The 22,526-nt window shown below is 47.4% G+C and overlaps 1 long non-coding RNA gene across 1 annotated transcript in view; it reads left to right on the forward strand.

Annotated features, from left to right (window-relative positions):
• Nucleotides 1-22,320, forward strand: part of LOC140492378 (uncharacterized) — a 59,058-nt gene extending 36,738 nt beyond the window's left edge. The window contains exon 3 of the long non-coding RNA XR_011963545.1: nt 20,090-22,320. This is a non-coding gene — a long non-coding RNA (uncharacterized lncRNA). The remainder of the gene's footprint in view (nt 1-20,089) is intronic.
• The last annotated feature ends 206 nt before the right edge of the window (nt 22,321-22,526 follow it).

Consider the following 22,526-nt stretch of genomic DNA (forward strand, 5'->3'; position numbering starts at 1 on the left):
CAGTCAACCACACACTAACACACACACACACTCTCTCACACACTCATTAACACTCACTCTCTCTCTCACACACACATGAACACACTCACACTCACACACACACTCACTCACAAACACACACTAACACACTCACACTCTCTCTCACACACTAACACTCACACACGCAGACACATTCACTTCCTCTCACATGCACACAAACACACACACACTAACACTCAAGCACACACTAAGACTCACACACACTCTCTCTTACACACACACGAACACTCACACACACACTCACTCTCTCACAAACACACACTAACACACACACTAACACTCACACAAACTCACTCTCTCTCACACACACACACTAACACACGCACACACACACTAACACTCACTCTCTCACACACACACGAATATTCACTCACACTCACACACACACTCACTCTCTCACAAACACACACACACTAACACTCACACACACTCACTCTCTCTCTCACACACTAACACTCAGACTTTCTCACACACACACGAACACTCACTCACACACTCACTCTCTCTCACACACTAACACTCACACACGCATACATACTAACACTCACACACAGACACACTCACTCTCTCACACACATACTAACATTCACACACACACACTCTCTCACACACACACACTCACTCTCTCACACACACTCACGCACTCACACACACACTCTCTCTCTCTCACACACACACACTCTCACACACACACTAACATTCACACACACACTCACTCTCACTCACACACACACTCACACAAACACACTCACTCGCTCACACACACACTCACTCTCTCTCACACACACACTCACTCTCTCTCGCACACACACTCACTCTCTCTCACAAACACACTAACACTCACACTCACACTCACTCACTCACACACTAACACACACACTCACTCTCTCTCTCTCACACACACTAACACTCACACACACACACACTCTCACTCTCTCACACACACTCACTATCTCTCTCACACACTAACACTCACACACGCATACACAGTAACACTCACTAACACTCTCTCACACACAGACACACTCTCTCTCACACACACACTAACACACACACACTCACTCACACTCTCTCACGCGCACACACACACACACACACTCACTCTCTCACACACACACTAACACTCACACACACTCACACACACTCACTCACACACACTCTCTCTCTCACACACACTCACACACACACTCACCCACTGTCTCTCACACAGACATGCTCACTCTCTCTCACACACACGCACACACTCACACACACGCTCACTCTCTCTCACACACACACACTCACACACACACACTCACTCTTTCACACACTCACTCTCTCGCACACACACTAACACTCACACACACTCACTCTCTCTCACACACACACACTCACTATCTCACACACACTAACATTCACAAACACACAGACACACTCACTCTCTCACACACACGCACACTAACACTCATGCACACTCACACACACACCAACACTCACCCATGCAGACACACTCACTCTCTCTCACACATACTAACACTCACACACACACTCACACACAGACACACTCACTCTCTCTCTCACACACACACACACACGCACACTACCACTCACACACACGCGCACTAACACACACACGCATTCTCTCTCACACACACACTAACACTTACACACACTCACTCACACACACACGTACACTAACACTCACACATATAAACATTCACACACACACACACACACACGGACACACTCACTCTCTCTCTCACACACACTCACTAACACTCACACACACACTCACACACATACATACATGCACACTAACTCTCACACACACTCACACACAGACACACTCACTCTCACACTCACACACACACTAACACACACAGTCTCTCACACACACACTAACACTCACATAGACACATTTACTCTCTCTCACATACACACACTAATACTCACACACACACACTCACTCTCTCTCACATGCACACGCTAACACTCACACACACTTACAGACACACACTCTCACACATGCACACTAACACACACACATCCACACAAACAGACACACTCTCTCTCACGCACACACACAGACACACTCTCTCTCACACACACACTAACACTCACACTCACACACACAGACACACTCACTCTCTCGCACACATGTACTAACACTCACACACTCACTCTCTCACCCATACACACTCACACACACAGGCACACTCACTCTCTCTCAGACACACACACTAACATGCACACACAGATACACTCTCTCTCTCTCACACACACACTTTCACTCACTCAAACTCACATACACAGACGCACGCACTCTCTCACACACACACACTAACACTCACACACACACTAACACACACACTCACACACTCACTGTCTCTCACACACACGCACACTAACACTCACACACACTAACACTCACACACACAGACACACTCACTCTGTCTCACATGCACACACTAACATCATACACACTCACACACACACTCAGATTCACACACACTCACACACACAGACACACTCACTCTCCCTCGATAGACACACTAACACTCACACACAGACACACTCAGTCTCTCTCACGCACACTAACATTCACACACAGCAACATTCACACACACTCACACACAGACACACTCAGTCTCTCACGCACACTAACACTTATGCACACAGACACACTCACTCTCTCTCTCTCACACAAACACACTCACTCTCTTTCACACGCACACTAACATTCATGCACACTCACACACACACACAAATATCCACACACATTCACACACAGATACACTCACTCCCCTCACACACACACACACTAACACTCACACACACAGACATACTGACTCTCTCTCTCACACTACTAACACTCACACATACACTCACGCACACACTAACTCTCTCACACACGCACTAACACTCATGCACACTCACACACACACTAACATTCACACACACACTAACATTCACACACACTCCCACACAGACACACTCACTCTCTTACACACACACAAACACTCACATACAAACATTCACACACACTAACACTCACACACACACACACTCACTCTCACACACACACTAACACTCATATACACTCACACACACACTAAGATTCACACACACACTAACATTTACACACACTAACACACACAGACACACTCACTCTCACACACACACACTAACACACACACATACACACTCACTCTCTCTCCCACACACACACACTAACACTCTCACACACTCACTCACTCTCACACACACACTAACATTCATACACTCACTCTCTCACTCACCCACTAACACTCACCCACACACGTGCACTAACACACACACACTCACTCTCTCACACACACACTAACACTCACACACACAGACACTCTCTCTCTCCCACACATGCACACTAACACTCACACACACTCACTCACTCTCACACACACATACTAACATGCACACACAGACTCACTCACTCTCTCTCTCACACACACACTAACATTCACACAAACTCACATACACAGACACACTCACTCTCTCTCTCACACACGCACACTAACACACACACACTCACTCACACACACTAACACTAACACTCACACACACACAGACACACTAACTCTCTCTCACACACACGCACACTAACACTCACACACACTAACACTCACACACACACACTCACTCTCTCTCACATGCACACACTAACATCATACACACACTAACACTCACACACACTCACACAGACACACTAACTCTCTCTCACACACACGCACACTAACACTCACACACACTAACACTCACACACACTAACACTCACACACACACACTCACTCTCTCTCACATGCACACACTAACATCATACACACACTAACATTCACACACACTCACACACACAGACACACTCACTCTCCCTCACACACACGCTAACACACACAGAGACACACTCAGTCTCTCTCACACACACTAACATTCACACACACACACTAACATTCAGACACACTCACACACAGACACACTCAGTCTCTCACGCACACTAACACTCACGCACACAGACACTCACTCTCTCTCACACACACACTAACACTCACACACTAACACTCACACACACTCACTCTCTTTCACACACACACTAACATTCATGCACACTCACACACACAAACATCCACACACATTCACACACAGACACACTCACTCCCCTCACATACACACACACTAACACTCACACACACAGACACACTCACTCTCTCACACACACACTAACACTCATGCACACTCACACACACACTAACATTCACACACACACTAACATTCACACACACTCCCACACAGACACACTGTCTCTCTTACACACACACAAACACTCACACACTAACATTCACACACACAAACACACACACACTCTCACACACACTAACACTCATACACACTCACACACACACTAACATTCACACACACACACTAACAATTACACACACACAGACACACTCACTCTCACACAGACACACTCACTTTCACACACACACTAACAATCACACACGCACACACTAACATTCACACACACTCACACACACACTAACACGCACACACTCACACACACACACTCACTCTCTCTCACACACACACATCACACACACACTAACATTCACACGCTCACACACACAGACACTCACTCTCTCACACACACACACTAACACTCACACACACTCACTCTCTTTCACACACACACTAACATTCATGCACACTCACACACACAAACATCCACACACATTCACACACGGACACACTCACTCCCCTCACACACACTAACACTCACACACACAGACACACTCACTCTCTCTCTCACACACACTAACACTCACACACACAGACACACTCACTCTCTCTCTCACACACACTAACACTCACACACACACTAACACTCACACACACACTCACACACACACTGACTCTCTCACACACACACTAACACTCATGCACATTCACACACACACTAACATTCACACACACACTAACATTCACACACACTCCCACACAGACACACTGTCTCTCTTACACACACACAGACACTCACACACTAACATTCACACACACACACACACGCACACACTCACACACTCACACACACTCACTCTCTCTCACACACACACATCACACACACACTAACATTCACACGCTCACACACACACTAACACTCACAAACACACTCTCTCACACACACACTAACACTCACACACACACACAGAGGCACACTCACTCTCCCTCAACACACACACACACACTAACACTTGCAAAAACTCACACACACAGACACACTTACTCTCTCACACATATACACACTAACACTCACACACACACTCTCTCGCGCACACACACAAACATACTAACTCTCACTCTCACACACACTAACACACACACACTAACACTTACACACACTCACTCTCACACACATACACTAACACTCTCACACACACACACAGAGGCACACTCACTCTCACTCAACACACACACACACTAACACTTGCACACACTCACACACAGACACACTCACTCTCTCTCACACACACACACTAACACTCACACACACACTCTCTCGCACACACACAAACATACTAACACTCACTCACACACACACATACAAAGTCACTATCTCACACACGCACACTAACACTCACACACTCACACGCACGACACATTCTCGCACACACTAACACTCACACACTGACACACTCACTCTCTCTCACACACACTAACACTCACACACACACTAACACTTGCACGCACTCACACACAGAGGCGCACTCACTCTCCCTCAACACACACACTCTCACACACACACTAACACTTGCACACACTCACACACACTCACACACTCACTCTCTCACACATACACACACGCACACTAACACTCACACACACACTAACACTCACACACGCACTAACACTCTCACACACACACTCACTCTCACACACACTAACACACACACACTAACACTTACACACACTCACTCTCACACACATACACTAATACTCACACACACACAAACATTCACAAACTGACACACACAGACACACTAACTCTCTCACACACTCACACTAACACACACAGACACACTCACTCTCTCTCACACACACACGTACACTAACACTCACACACATACAGACACACTCTCTCACACACACACTAACACTCACACACACAGACACACTCACTCTCTCACACACACTAACACTCACACACACAGACACACTCACTCTCTCACACACATGCACACTAACACTCACACACACCCTCACTCTCTCTCACACACACACTAACACTCACACACACACATACACACTCACTCTCTCTCACACACGCACTAACACTCACACACATGAACACACACACACTAACACTCACACACAGTCACACGCTCACTCTCTCTCTCACACATACAAACGCACACTAATACTCACACACACGCGCACTAACACTCACACACATACTCACTCTCTCTCACACACACACTAACACACACATTAGCACTTACACACACTCACTCTCTCACACACGTACACTAACACTCACACACACTCACACACACTCACTCACACACACTCTCTCTCTCACACACACTCACACACACACTCACCCACTGTCTCTCACACAGACATGCTCACTCTCTCTCACACACACGCACACACTCACACACACGCTCACTCTCTCTCACACACACACACTCACACACACACACTCACTCTTTCACACACTCACTCTCTCGCACACACACTAACACTCACACACACTCACTCTCTCTCACACACACACACTCACTATCTCACACACACTAACATTCACAAACACACAGAGACACACTCACTCTCTCACACACACGCACACTAACACTCATGCACACTCACACACACACCAACACTCACCCATGCAGACACACTCACTCTCTCTCACACATACTAACACTCACACACACACACTCACACACAGACACACTCACTCTCTCTCTCACACACACACACACGCACACTACCACTCACACACACGCGCACTAACACACACACGCATTCTCTCTCACACACACACTAACACTTACACACACTCACTCACACACACACGTACACTAACACTCACACATATAAACATTCACACACACACACACACACACGGACACACTCACTCTCTCTCTCACACACACTCACTAACACTCACACACACACTCACACACATACATACATGCACACTAACTCTCACACACACTCACACACAGACACACTCACTCTCACACTCACACACACACTAACACACACAGTCTCTCACACACACACTAACACTCACATAGACACATTTACTCTCTCTCACATACACACACTAATACTCACACACACACACTCACTCTCTCTCACATGCACACGCTAACACTCACACACACTTACAGACACACACTCTCACACATGCACACTAACACACACACATCCACACAAACAGACACACTCTCTCTCACGCACACACACAGACACACTCTCTCTCACACACACACTAACACTCACACTCACACACACAGACACACTCACTCTCTCGCACACATGTACTAACACTCACACACTCACTCTCTCACCCATACACACTCACACACACAGGCACACTCACTCTCTCTCAGACACACACACTAACATGCACACACAGATACACTCTCTCTCTCTCACACACACACTTTCACTCACTCAAACTCACATACACAGACGCACGCACTCTCTCACACACACACACTAACACTCACACACACACTAACACACACACTCACACACTCACTGTCTCTCACACACACGCACACTAACACTCACACACACTAACACTCACACACACAGACACACTCACTCTGTCTCACATGCACACACTAACATCATACACACTCACACACACACTCAGATTCACACACACTCACACACACAGACACACTCACTCTCCCTCGATAGACACACTAACACTCACACACAGACACACTCAGTCTCTCTCACGCACACTAACATTCACACACAGCAACATTCACACACACTCACACACAGACACACTCAGTCTCTCACGCACACTAACACTTATGCACACAGACACACTCACTCTCTCTCTCTCACACAAACACACTCACTCTCTTTCACACGCACACTAACATTCATGCACACTCACACACACACACAAATATCCACACACATTCACACACAGATACACTCACTCCCCTCACACACACACACACTAACACTCACACACACAGACATACTGACTCTCTCTCTCACACTACTAACACTCACACATACACTCATGCACACACTAACTCTCTCACACACGCACTAACACTCATGCACACTCACACACACACTAACATTCACACACACACTAACATTCACACACACTCCCACACAGACACACTCACTCTCTTACACACACACAAACACTCACATACAAACATTCACACACACACACTAACACTCACACACACACACTCACTCTCACACACACACTAACACTCATATACACTCACACACACACACTAAGATTCACACACACACTAACATTTATACACACTAACACACACAGACACACTCACTCTCACACACACACACTAACACACACACATACACACTCACTCTCTCTCCCACACACACACACTAACACTCTCACACACTCACTCACTCTCACACACACACTAACATTCATACACTCACTCTCTCACTCACCCACTAACACTCACCCACACACGTGCACTAACACACACACACTCACTCTCACACACACACACTAACACTCACACACACAGACACTCTCTCTCTCCCACACATGCACACTAACACTCACACACACTCACTCACTCTCACACACACATACTAACATGCACACACAGACTCACTCACTCTCTCTCTCACAGACACACTAACATTCACACAAACTCACATACACAGACACACTCACTCTCTCTCTCACACACGCACACTAACACACACACACTCACTCACACACACTAACACTAACACTCACACACACACAGACACACTAACTCTCTCTCACACACACGCACACTAACACTCACACACACTAACACTCACACACACACACTCACTCTCTCTCACATGCACACACTAACATCATACACACACTAACACTCACACACACTCACACAGACACACTAACTCTCTCTCACACACACGCACACTAACACTCACACACACTAACACTCACACACACTAACACTCACACACACACACTCACTCTCTCTCACATGCACACACTAACATCATACACACACTAACATTCACACACACTCACACACACAGACACACTCACTCTCCCTCACACACACGCTAACACACACAGAGACACACTCAGTCTCTCTCACACACACTAACATTCACACACACACACTAACATTCACACACACTCACACACAGACACACTCAGTCTCTCACGCACACTAACACTCACGCACACAGACACTCACTCTCTCTCACACACACACTAACACTCACACACTAACACTCACACACACTCACTCTCTTTCACACACACACTAACATTCATGCACACTCACACACACAAACATCCACACACATTCACACACAGACACACTCACTCCCCTCACATACACACACACTAACACTCACACACACAGACACACTCACTCTCTCACACACACACTAACACTCATGCACACTCACACACACACTAACATTCACACACACACTAACATTCACACACACTCCCACACAGACACACTGTCTCTCTTACACACACACAAACACTCACACACTAACATTCACACACACAAACACACACACACTCTCACACACACTAACACTCATACACACTCACACACACACTAACATTCACACACACACACTAACAATTACACACACACAGACACACTCACTCTCACACAGACACACTCACTTTCACACACACACTAACAATCACACACGCACACACTAACATTCACACACACTCACACACACACTAACACGCACACACTCACACACACACACTCACTCTCTCTCACACACACACATCACACACACACTAACATTCACACGCTCACACACACAGACACTCACTCTCTCACACACACACACTAACACTCACACACACTCACTCTCTTTCACACACACACTAACATTCATGCACACTCACACACACAAACATCCACACACATTCACACACGGACACACTCACTCCCCTCACACACACTAACACTCACACACACAGACACACTCACTCTCTCTCTCACACACACTAACACTCACACACACAGACACACTCACTCTCTCTCTCACACACACTAACACTCACACACACACTAACACTCACACACACACTCACACACACACTGACTCTCTCACACACACACTAACACTCATGCACATTCACACACACACTAACATTCACACACACACTAACATTCACACACACTCCCACACAGACACACTGTCTCTCTTACACACACACAGACACTCACACACTAACATTCACACACACACACACACGCACACACTCACACACTCACACACACTCACTCTCTCTCACACACACACATCACACACACACTAACATTCACACGCTCACACACACACTAACACTCACAAACACACTCTCTCACACACACACTAACACTCACACACACACACAGAGGCACACTCACTCTCCCTCAACACACACACACACACTAACACTTGCAAAAACTCACACACACAGACACACTTACTCTCTCACACATATACACACTAACACTCACACACACACTCTCTCGCGCACACACACAAACATACTAACTCTCACTCTCACACACACTAACACACACACACTAACACTTACACACACTCACTCTCACACACATACACTAACACTCTCACACACACACACAGAGGCACACTCACTCTCACTCAACACACACACACACTAACACTTGCACACACTCACACACAGACACACTCACTCTCTCTCACACACACACACTAACACTCACACACACACTCTCTCGCACACACACAAACATACTAACACTCACTCACACACACACATACAAAGTCACTATCTCACACACGCACACTAACACTCACACACTCACACGCACGACACATTCTCGCACACACTAACACTCACACACTGACACACTCACTCTCTCTCACACACACTAACACTCACACACACACTAACACTTGCACGCACTCACACACAGAGGCGCACTCACTCTCCCTCAACACACACACTCTCACACACACACTAACACTTGCACACACTCACACACACTCACACACTCACTCTCTCACACATACACACACGCACACTAACACTCACACACACACTAACACTCACACACGCACTAACACTCTCACACACACACTCACTCTCACACACACTAACACACACACACTAACACTTACACACACTCACTCTCACACACATACACTAATACTCACACACACACAAACATTCACAAACTGACACACACAGACACACTAACTCTCTCACACACTCACACTAACACACACAGACACACTCACTCTCTCTCACACACACACGTACACTAACACTCACACACATACAGACACACTCTCTCACACACACACTAACACTCACACACACAGACACACTCACTCTCTCACACACACTAACACTCACACACACAGACACACTCACTCTCTCACACACATGCACACTAACACTCACACACACCCTCACTCTCTCTCACACACACACTAACACTCACACACACACATACACACTCACTCTCTCTCACACACGCACTAACACTCACACACATGAACACACACACACTAACACTCACACACAGTCACACGCTCACTCTCTCTCTCACACATACAAACGCACACTAATACTCACACACACGCGCACTAACACTCACACACATACTCACTCTCTCTCACACACACACCAACACACACATTAGCACTTACACACACTCACTCTCTCACACACGTACACTAACACTCACACACCCACAAACATTCACACACTCACACACAGACACACTCACTCTGTTTCTCACACACACGCTAATACTCAAACACACTCACACACACGACATTCTCTGTCACACACACACTCACTCTCTCACACACACTAACACACACACACTCACACACACACAGACACACTCACTCTCTCACACACACACTCTCTCTCACAACTAACATTCACATACACTCACGCACATACTCACTCTTTTTCTCACGCACACACACACTAACACTCACACACACTGACACACTCACTCTCTCTCACACACACACTAACACTCACACACACACTCACACACTCTCTCACACACACACGCTAACACTCACACACAGCCACACTCACTCTCTCACACAAATACACTAACACTCACACACATCTCACACACACAGACACATTCACTCTCACACACACAGAGACACACTCACTCTCTCACACACACGCACACTAACACTCACACACACCCTCACTCTCTCTCACACACACACTAACACTTATACACACACTAACACTCACACACACTCACACACTCACACTCTCACACGTACACACGCACACTAATACTCACGCACACCCGCTCTAACACTTACACACACACACTCACTCTCTCACACACACGCTAACACACACATTAGCACTTACACACACTCACTCTCTCACACACACGTACACTAACACTCACACACCCACAAAACATTCACACACTAATACACACAGACACACTCACTCTCTCTCTCACAAACACACTAACACTCACACACAGACACACTCACTCTCTCTCTCACACACATACTAATACTCACACACACACACTAACACTGACACACACTCACACACACAGACACACTCACTCTCTCTCACACACGCACACTAACATTCACACTCACACACACAGGCACACTCACTCTCTCTCTCAGACACACACACTAACATGCACACACAGACACTCTCTCTCCCACCCAGTAACACTCACTCAAACTCACATACACAGACACACTCACTCTCTCTCTCACACACACTAACACACACACGCTCACACAGACAGACACACTCACTCTCTCACACACATGCACACTAACACTCACACACATACTCACTCTCTCTCACACACACTAACACTCATACACACACAGACACGCACACATACACATTCTAACACTCACACACACTCACACAAACAGACACACTCTCTCTCACAATCGCACTAATACTCACACACACACTAACACTCACACACACAGACACACTCACTCTCTCAGACACATGCACACTAACACTCACACACACTCACACAGACAGACACACTCACTCGCTCTCACACAGACATTCTTTCTCACACACACACTAACACTCACACACACACTAACATTCACACACTTGCACACACAGACACACACTCTCTCACACACACACTAACAATCACACACAGACACACTCACTCTCTCTCACACACCCTAACACTCACACACACACACTCACACCAGCACACTCTCTCTCCCACACGCACACTAACACTCACACACACTCACACAAACAGACACACTCACTCTCACACTCACACTAATACTCACACACACACAAACACTCACACACACACAGACACACTCACTCTCTCTCAGACACATGCACACTAACACTCACACATACTCACTCTCTCACACACTAACACTAACACACACACTCACACGGACAGACACACTCACTCGCTCTCACACAGACACTCTCTCACACACACACTAACACTCACACACACTAACATTCACACACTCGCACACACAGACACACTCTCTCTCCCACACACACACCAACACTCACACACACACTCAGTCTCTCTCACACACACACACACTAACATTCACACACAGACACTCACTCTCTCACACACACACTAACACTCACACACAGGCACACTCACTCTCTCTCAGACACACACATTAACATGCACAAATGCACACTAACACTCACACACACTCACACAAACAGACACACTCTCACGCACAAACACGACACACTCTCTCTCACACACACACTGACACACACACACACTAACACTCACACTCACGCACACAGACACACTCACTCTCTCACACATGCACTAACATTCACACACTCACTCTCTCACACACACACAAACACTCACACACACTCACACACACACTAACACTCACTCTCTCTCACACACACACTAACATACACATGCGCACTAACACCCACGCACACACACTCACTCTCTCACACACACACACACTAACACACACACACTAACACTTACACACACTCACTCTCTCACACACACGTACACTAACACTCACACACACACAAACATTCACACACTCACACACACAGACAGACTCACTCTCTCTGTCACACACACATTAACACACAGACATACTCACTCTCTCTCACACACACACACTAACACTGACACACACACACACACACAGACATACTCTCTCTCCCACCCACATACACTAATACTCACACACACACTCACTCACTCTCACACACACACACTAACACTCACACACACTCATTCACTCTCACACACACATACTAACATGCACACACAGACACACTCTCTCTCTCTCTCTCACACACACTAACACTCACACAAACTCATTTACACAGACACACTCACTCTATCTCACACACACGCACACTAACACTCACACACACTCACTCTCACACACACACTCACTCTCTCACACACTAACATTAACACTCACACACACTCACACAAACACACTCGCTCTCACACATGCACACTAACACTCACACACACACTAACATTCACACTCACAGACACACTCACTCTCTCTCACATGCACACACTAACACTCACACAGACACACTCACTCTCCCTCACACACACACTAACACTCACACACACACTCACACACACACTAACTCTCTCTTACACACATTCTAACACTCATACACACTCACACACAGACACATTCACTCACACACACACACATAAACACTTACACACTAACATTCACACACACACTAACACTCACACACACACTAACACTCATACACACTCACACACACACTAACATTCACACACACAGTAACATTTACACACACTCACACATACAGACACACACTCTCTCACACACACACTAACAGACACAGACACACTCACTCTCTCACACACACACTAACACACACACGGACACACTCGCTCTCTCACACACACACACTCTCTCTCACACACACACACTAACACTCACACACACACACACACTAATGCTTGCACACACTCACACACAGAGACACACTCACTCTCCCTCAACATACACACTCACACACACACACTAACACTTGCACACACTCACACACACAGACAGACACACTCACTCTCTCTCACATACACACTAACACTCACACACAGACACTAACGCTCACATAAACACTCTCTCACACACACACAAACATACTAACACTCACACACACTCACACACACAGACAGACACACTCACTCTCTCTCACACACACACTAACACACACATACTCACATAAACTAACACTTGCACGCACTCACACACACAGACACTCTCACTCTCTCACAAATACACTAACACTCACACACTCACGCACTCACTTTCTCACACATACACACGCACACTAATACTTACACACACATGCACTAACACTCACACACACACTCACTCTCTCACACACACACTAACACACATATTAGCACTTACACACACTCACTCTCTCACACACATGTACACTAACACTCACACACCCACAAAACATTCACACACACACACAGACACACTCACTCTCTCTCTCACAAACACACTAACACTCACACACAGACACACTCACTCTCTCACACACACACTAATACTCACACACACTAACACTCACACACACTCACACACAGACACACTCACTCTCTCTCACACACACACACTAACACACACACTCACTCTCTCTCACACACACACACTAACACACACACACTCACTCTCTCTCACACACACACTAATACTCACACACACAGACACACACTCTCTCTCACACACGCACACTAACACACACACACTCACTCTCTCTCACACATACACTCACTCTTTTTCTCACGCACACACACACTAGCATACACACACAGGCACACTCACTCTCTCTCACACACACTCACACGCACACAAACATTCACACACACACAAACATTCACCCACACTAACACTCACACATGCACACACACACTCTCACACACACGCTAACACTCACACACGCAGACACACTCACTCTCTCACACACACACACTAACACTCACACACTCACACACACAGACACACTCTCTCACACACACTCTAACACTCGCACACACTCACACTCACAGACACACTCTCACACAAACACGCTAACACTCACACACACTCACTCTCTCTCACACACACTAACGCTCACACACGCACTAACACTCACACACACTCACTCGCTCTCACTCACACACACACACCAACACTCACACACAGACTAATGCTCGCACAGTCACACCCATAGACACACTCACTCTCCCTCACACACACACTAACACTCACACACACAGACACACTCACTCTCTCCCTCACACACACACACACACTAACACTCACACACAGACTAATGCTCACACAGTCACACCCATAGACACACTCACTCTCCCTCACACACACACTCACACACACACACTAACACTCACACACACTCACACACACACTCACTCTCACACACACACTAACACTCACACACACTAACTTTCACACACATTCACACACACAGACACACTCTCTCTCTCACAAACACATACTAACACACACACAAACTCACTCTCACACACACACACTAACACTCACACACACTAACACGCTCACACACACACAAGCGCACTCACACACACACACACACACACTAACTCTCACAACATACACTCACTCTTTCACGCACACACACAGACACACACATTCACTCTCTCTCTCTTTCACACGTACACACTTTCTTTCACACACAAACACACACACACACTCACTCTCACATACACACACTCTCACACATGCTCACACTCTCTCTCATACACACGCACACACAGAGTCTCTCACACACAGAGTCTCTCACACACACACACTCTCATACACACACTCATACGTAACCCTCACTGTCTTGTACACTTGTGCACAGATCCTTGCAGTTGGGTGTAAAGGATGGGGAAAGAGATGAAACGTTTATGAATGAAGACAAGAGAAGTATGTAAGGAAAGGGAGCTAGCAGTTGGTGTCAAGTCTGTGGTAACAGACCAGGACAGAAAACACCATGAACAGCCTCAGGGAAAGCAAAGGGGGAGCCAGGAAGGCTCTTTCAGATGGCCTGGGAAGGTGGCAGGTGCTACACAAATGCAAGCCCTCTCTCCATGAACTGGAAAGCGAGGTTGCACATCCAGGCACGCTGTCGTAGGAAACAGGGAAGGGGAAGGGGAAGCGGTGGGTGGAGGGGGATTGGGGGCGGACACGTTGAAACCCAGTGAAGGATGTCAAATGAAAAAGGACAGACTTACATTTCTATAGCGCCTATCACCACCGCAGAGCATCCCAAAGCATTCGGCAGCCGGTGGAGCAGTTTTCCAAGGGCAGTCCCTGTTGGGGTGCAGGAACCACGGCAGAGACTGTGCACTGTGCTGCTTTGCATGGATAGTAAAGCCTTGATAAGCTCTTTAAGTGAGATTAACCGAGGGATAAATATAACCCAAGAACACTCCCAAGGACTGCCCGACTCTTATCGCCACAGGAGCATCAGAGACTGGAAGAGGAGCAGGCCATTTGGCCCCTCAAGCCTGCTCCTGCATTTAGCAGGATCATGGCTGATCTGATTTTCCTCTTTCCATGTAACACCCCGATTCCCCTGACGGATCAGGAATCTCTGTTTCAGCCTTCAATATACACAAGGGCTCTGCCCCCCCACTGCTGGCTGTGGCAAACAATTCCAAAAAAACACTCAAACCCTCTGAGGGAGTAAATTCCTCCTCATCTCAGTCTGAAATCCCCCCCCCCCTTTATTCTGAGAGGGTGCCCTCTGGTCCTAGCCTCTCCCCTGAGGGCGGTGGAGGGGGGGGGGGGGGAGGGGAGCATCCTCTCAGCACTGACCCTGTCTCGCCCCTTAATATGTCCCAGTGAGATCAGTCTCCCATGCTTCCCAAATCCAGGGCGTAGAGTCCCAACCTGTTCAGGCCTTTGTACATGAGACACTCCCTCCCTCGCCCCCCCCTCCCGGGGATCACCGAGTGAAGCTTCTCTCTGAACTACCTCCAATGAAATGATATCTTTCCCTAAATAAGGAACCGCTCAGAGTATTCCCGATGTGGTCTCCCCCAGCACCTTGGACAGTTCCAGTCACACCTCCCCATTCTTACCCCCTTGAAATAAGGGTCAATATTCCACGACCCTTCCTGATTCCCTGCTGCCCCTGAGTGCTAGCTTTCTGTGTTTCGTGCAGGGGATTCCCCCCCCCCCTCCCCTCCCCAGGTCCCTTTGTGTTGCAGCTTCATGCAGTCTTTCCCCATTTAAATAACATCCCGGACTCCCTTCCCAAAGGAACAACTTCACGTTTACCCGCGTGATGGTCCTTAGGCACCTCCTTCGTCTGTCAACGTCCCTGTGTCCGAGACAAAAACAAACAGCAGATGCTGGAATCCGAGGGAGACAGGCCGGTGGCTGGAAGAACACAGCAAGCCAGGCAGCTTCAGGAGGTGGGCACGTCGATGATGCTTCAATATCTCTCTGTGTCTCCTTCTCTCAACCTCCCGGTGCGTCTGTTTTGGTGTCATCTGTGGATCTGGCTGCAGGACCTTTCCCTCCCTCCTCCAAGTCATTCAGATGGATCGGAAACAGTTGTGGTCCCAGCGCTGACCCCTATGGGACAGGACTGGGCACTGCTCGCCAACCTGAAAAAATTAACCCCTTCTCCCAGTTCCCCGTTTCCTGCCCATGAGCCAATTCTCCGTCCATGCCGATAGGCTCCCACCGCAGACTCTTAAGTCTTCACCTTTTGTGAGGCTGATTACCTTCCAGAAGTCCAAATGCAACTAATCTGTTGAGTTATAGAGTCATACAACACAGACACGGACCCTTCAGCCCAACCAGTCCATAATCCCAAACTAATCTAGTCCCACCTGCTTGCTCTTGGCCCATATCCCTCCAAGCCTTTCCCACTCATGGACTTATCCAAACGTCTTTAAATGGTGTAACTGATCCCACATCCACCACTCCCTCAGGAAGTTCACTCCACACGTGAACCACCCTCTGTGTAAAAAACTTTGCCCCCCCCCCCCCCCCAAACCCCTGTGTCTTTTTAAAATCTCTCTCTCCTCTCACCTTAAAAAAATGTGCCCCTTGGTCTTGAAATCTCCCACCTTCGGGAAAAGACACCTCCCAGTTTATCTATCTATGCCCCTCACGATTTTATAAACCTCCACTGGATCGTCTCTCAACCTCCGACGCTCCTGTGAGAAAAGTCCCAGTCTCTCCTTATAACTAAACCCTTCAGTCCCGGGAACATCCTGGTAAATCTTTTCTGCACCCTTTTCAATTTAATCATGTCCTTCCTAGATCAGAATTGCTCCAAATGAACTATCCAGCCTTTCTTTATAACTCAAACCTTCCATACATGGCAACATCCCGGTAAACCTTGCCTCCTGATAGTAGAGAGACCAGAACTGGACGCAGTTCTCCAGAAGAGGCCTCACCAATATCCTGTACAACCTCAACATGACGCCCCAACTCCTGTACTCAAAGGGCTGAGCAATGAAGTGCTTCTTAAACCCCCCCCCACCCCCCCATCTATGTGTGACACAAACTTCAAAGAATGATGTACCTGAACCACCCGGTCTCGCTGATCGACAACACTACCCAATCCCTCGATCCACTTCTGTTAACACTAACTCCAACAGCACAATTTCCCTTTCTGTCTCTACTTGATTAGATTATGACTTTTCAAAAGTTCTAACATTAATTCCTTCATAATTGATTCCAATACTTTCCAACAATAGATGTTAACCAAATTGGCCTGTAGTTACAGGGTGTCTGCGGCCCTCCCTCGTGGAATCGGGGTGTTGAACTGATAGCTTTGACTGAAACATCAACAGAGGAAGGTTTACTGTTCAACGTGGCATCAAAGAAAGGTTTGCTCATCAGGATCACAATGCAAGAATGGCCAATTTCGAACCATCGCCACAATTTATAATGGAAAGGGGGAGAAGTGATTTTTGATTGGCCAAGGTGTTACCATGGAGGGAGCAATGGGGACCTATAGGTCAGGCAGAAGTAAGAGAGTGAGGCTGAACTGATTCCTTTTGAGCACCCCGTCACCGCACTCTGGCCTGTTTGCTAAGTACTGTCCAGTTGGAGAACATCAAAGAGCCAACAATTTGCTTTGGGTTGTGCTGGGTTGAGAACACTGTCGGTTATGAATGCAGGAGTAAGTGAGGACTGCAGATGCTGGAGATCAGAGTCGAGAGTGTGGCGCTGGACAAGCACGGCTGGTCTGGAGGAGCAGGAGAATCGACGTTTCAGGCTTAAGCTCTTCATCAGGAATGAGGAACACGATGGACACAGAGAAGAATGGTCCTGATTAACTAATCCCTGGGAGTCCAGCCTAACCTTGAACCGACATCGAAATTCACACACCAGGTGATCCATCTCTGACCAGCTACTCCAGCTCGACTTGACTCGAGAGTGGGAGCGATCGGAGAATCAAAGGTCAGAGAAAGGCAAGACAAAGCGACAAGTGGCGAACGTCGAACAATGTGAAAGCAATGTGCCCAGGGCTGGGCGGGATCTCAACTGGATCAGAAACCGGCTTTAAACTGAATCTCACATGGAGGGAATTTCGGACCGAGACGGTATAATTTAGAAATCTCGATTTGTAGGACTGATGGACCTAAAGACAACTTTGGTTACCCCTGTGGAGCTCAGATGCTATGTTCGAGACTGAATAGTCATACAGCATGGAAGCAGACCCTTCGGTCCAACCCGTCCATGCCGACCAGATATCCCAACCCAATCTAGTCCCACCTGCCAGCACCCGGCCCATATCCCTCCAAACCCTTCCTATTCATATACCCATCCAGATGCCTTTTAAATGCTGTATTTGTACCAGCCTCCACCACTTCCTCTGGCAGCTCATTCCATACACGTACCACCCTCTGTGTGAAAAAGTGGCCCCTTAGGTCTCTTTTATATCTTTCCCCTCTCACCCTAAACCTATGCCCCTCTAGTTCTGGACTCCCCCACCCCAGGGAAAAGACTTTGTCTATTTACCCTATCCATGCCCCTCATAATTTTGTAAACCTCTATAAGGTCACCCCTCAGCCTCCGACGCTCCAGGGAAAACAGCCCCAGCCTGTTCAGCCTCTCCCTGTAGCTCAAATCCTCCAACCCTGGCAACATTCTTGTAAATCTTTTCTGAACCCTTTCAAGTTTCACAACATCCCTCTAGTCACGTACCTGTCCAAATGTCTTTTAAATGTTGTAACTACTGCTTCCTCTGGCAGTTCATCCGACACACCCTCTGTCTGAGAAAATTGCCCCTCGGATCACTTTTATATCTTTCCTCTCTCACCCTAAACCTATGCCCCTCTAGTTCTGGACTCCCCCACCCCAGGGAAAAGACTTTGTCTACTTACCCTATCCATGCCCCTCATGATCTTATAAACCTCTATAAGGTCAGCCCTCAGCCTCCGACGCTCCAGGGGATAAAGTTCCAGCCTCTCCTGACAACTCAAATGATCCTGTCTCAGTAAAACCCTTGTAAATGTGTTTGCACCTTTTCCAGTTAATAACACCCTTCCTATAGCAAGACGATGAGTTGAATTGGCCTTATCATCTGTAACGTTGGTGAATCAGAGCAGATTTTCCAGAAAAATCAACAATGGTTGCCATTACTTGACAAGAATTGAATTTCACGGATTCTTAAAACTTTGTTGGACGGGAGTATCGCGTGCTGAGCTGAATATCTCGCTCAGGGGCAGGCCTATTCCGATGGGTCTGGAGTCACGTGTCGGCCAGACCAGGTAAAGGTGGCAGATTGACCTCCCTAAAGGACATTAGTGAACCAGGTGGGTTTGTAACCATGGCCACCATTCGGCTGGGCATTTGTAAATTCCAAATTTGTAAGGGAGTGTAGATGACAACATCATCCATGCTGGGAATCAAAGCTCCATCCCTGGAATATTAGCCTGGTTGTTTGGATTTGGGCTCGATCCCACCCTCGGGTGACTGTCTGTGAGGAGTTTGTACATTCTCCTCATGTCTGTGTGGGTTTCCTCCGGGCGCTCCGGTTTCCTCCCACAGTCCAAAAACGTGCAAGTTAGGGTGGATTGGCCGTGCTAAATTGTCCCATAGTGTCCAGGGATGTGCAGGTTAGGGTGGATTGGCCGTGCTAAATTGTCCCATAGTGCCCAGGGATGTGCAGGTTAGGGTGGATTGGCCGTGCTAAATTGTCCCATAGT

Source organism: Chiloscyllium punctatum, chromosome 21 (assembly GCF_047496795.1).
Source record: "Chiloscyllium punctatum isolate Juve2018m chromosome 21, sChiPun1.3, whole genome shotgun sequence".
Lineage (NCBI taxonomy): Eukaryota > Metazoa > Chordata > Chondrichthyes > Orectolobiformes > Hemiscylliidae > Chiloscyllium > Chiloscyllium punctatum.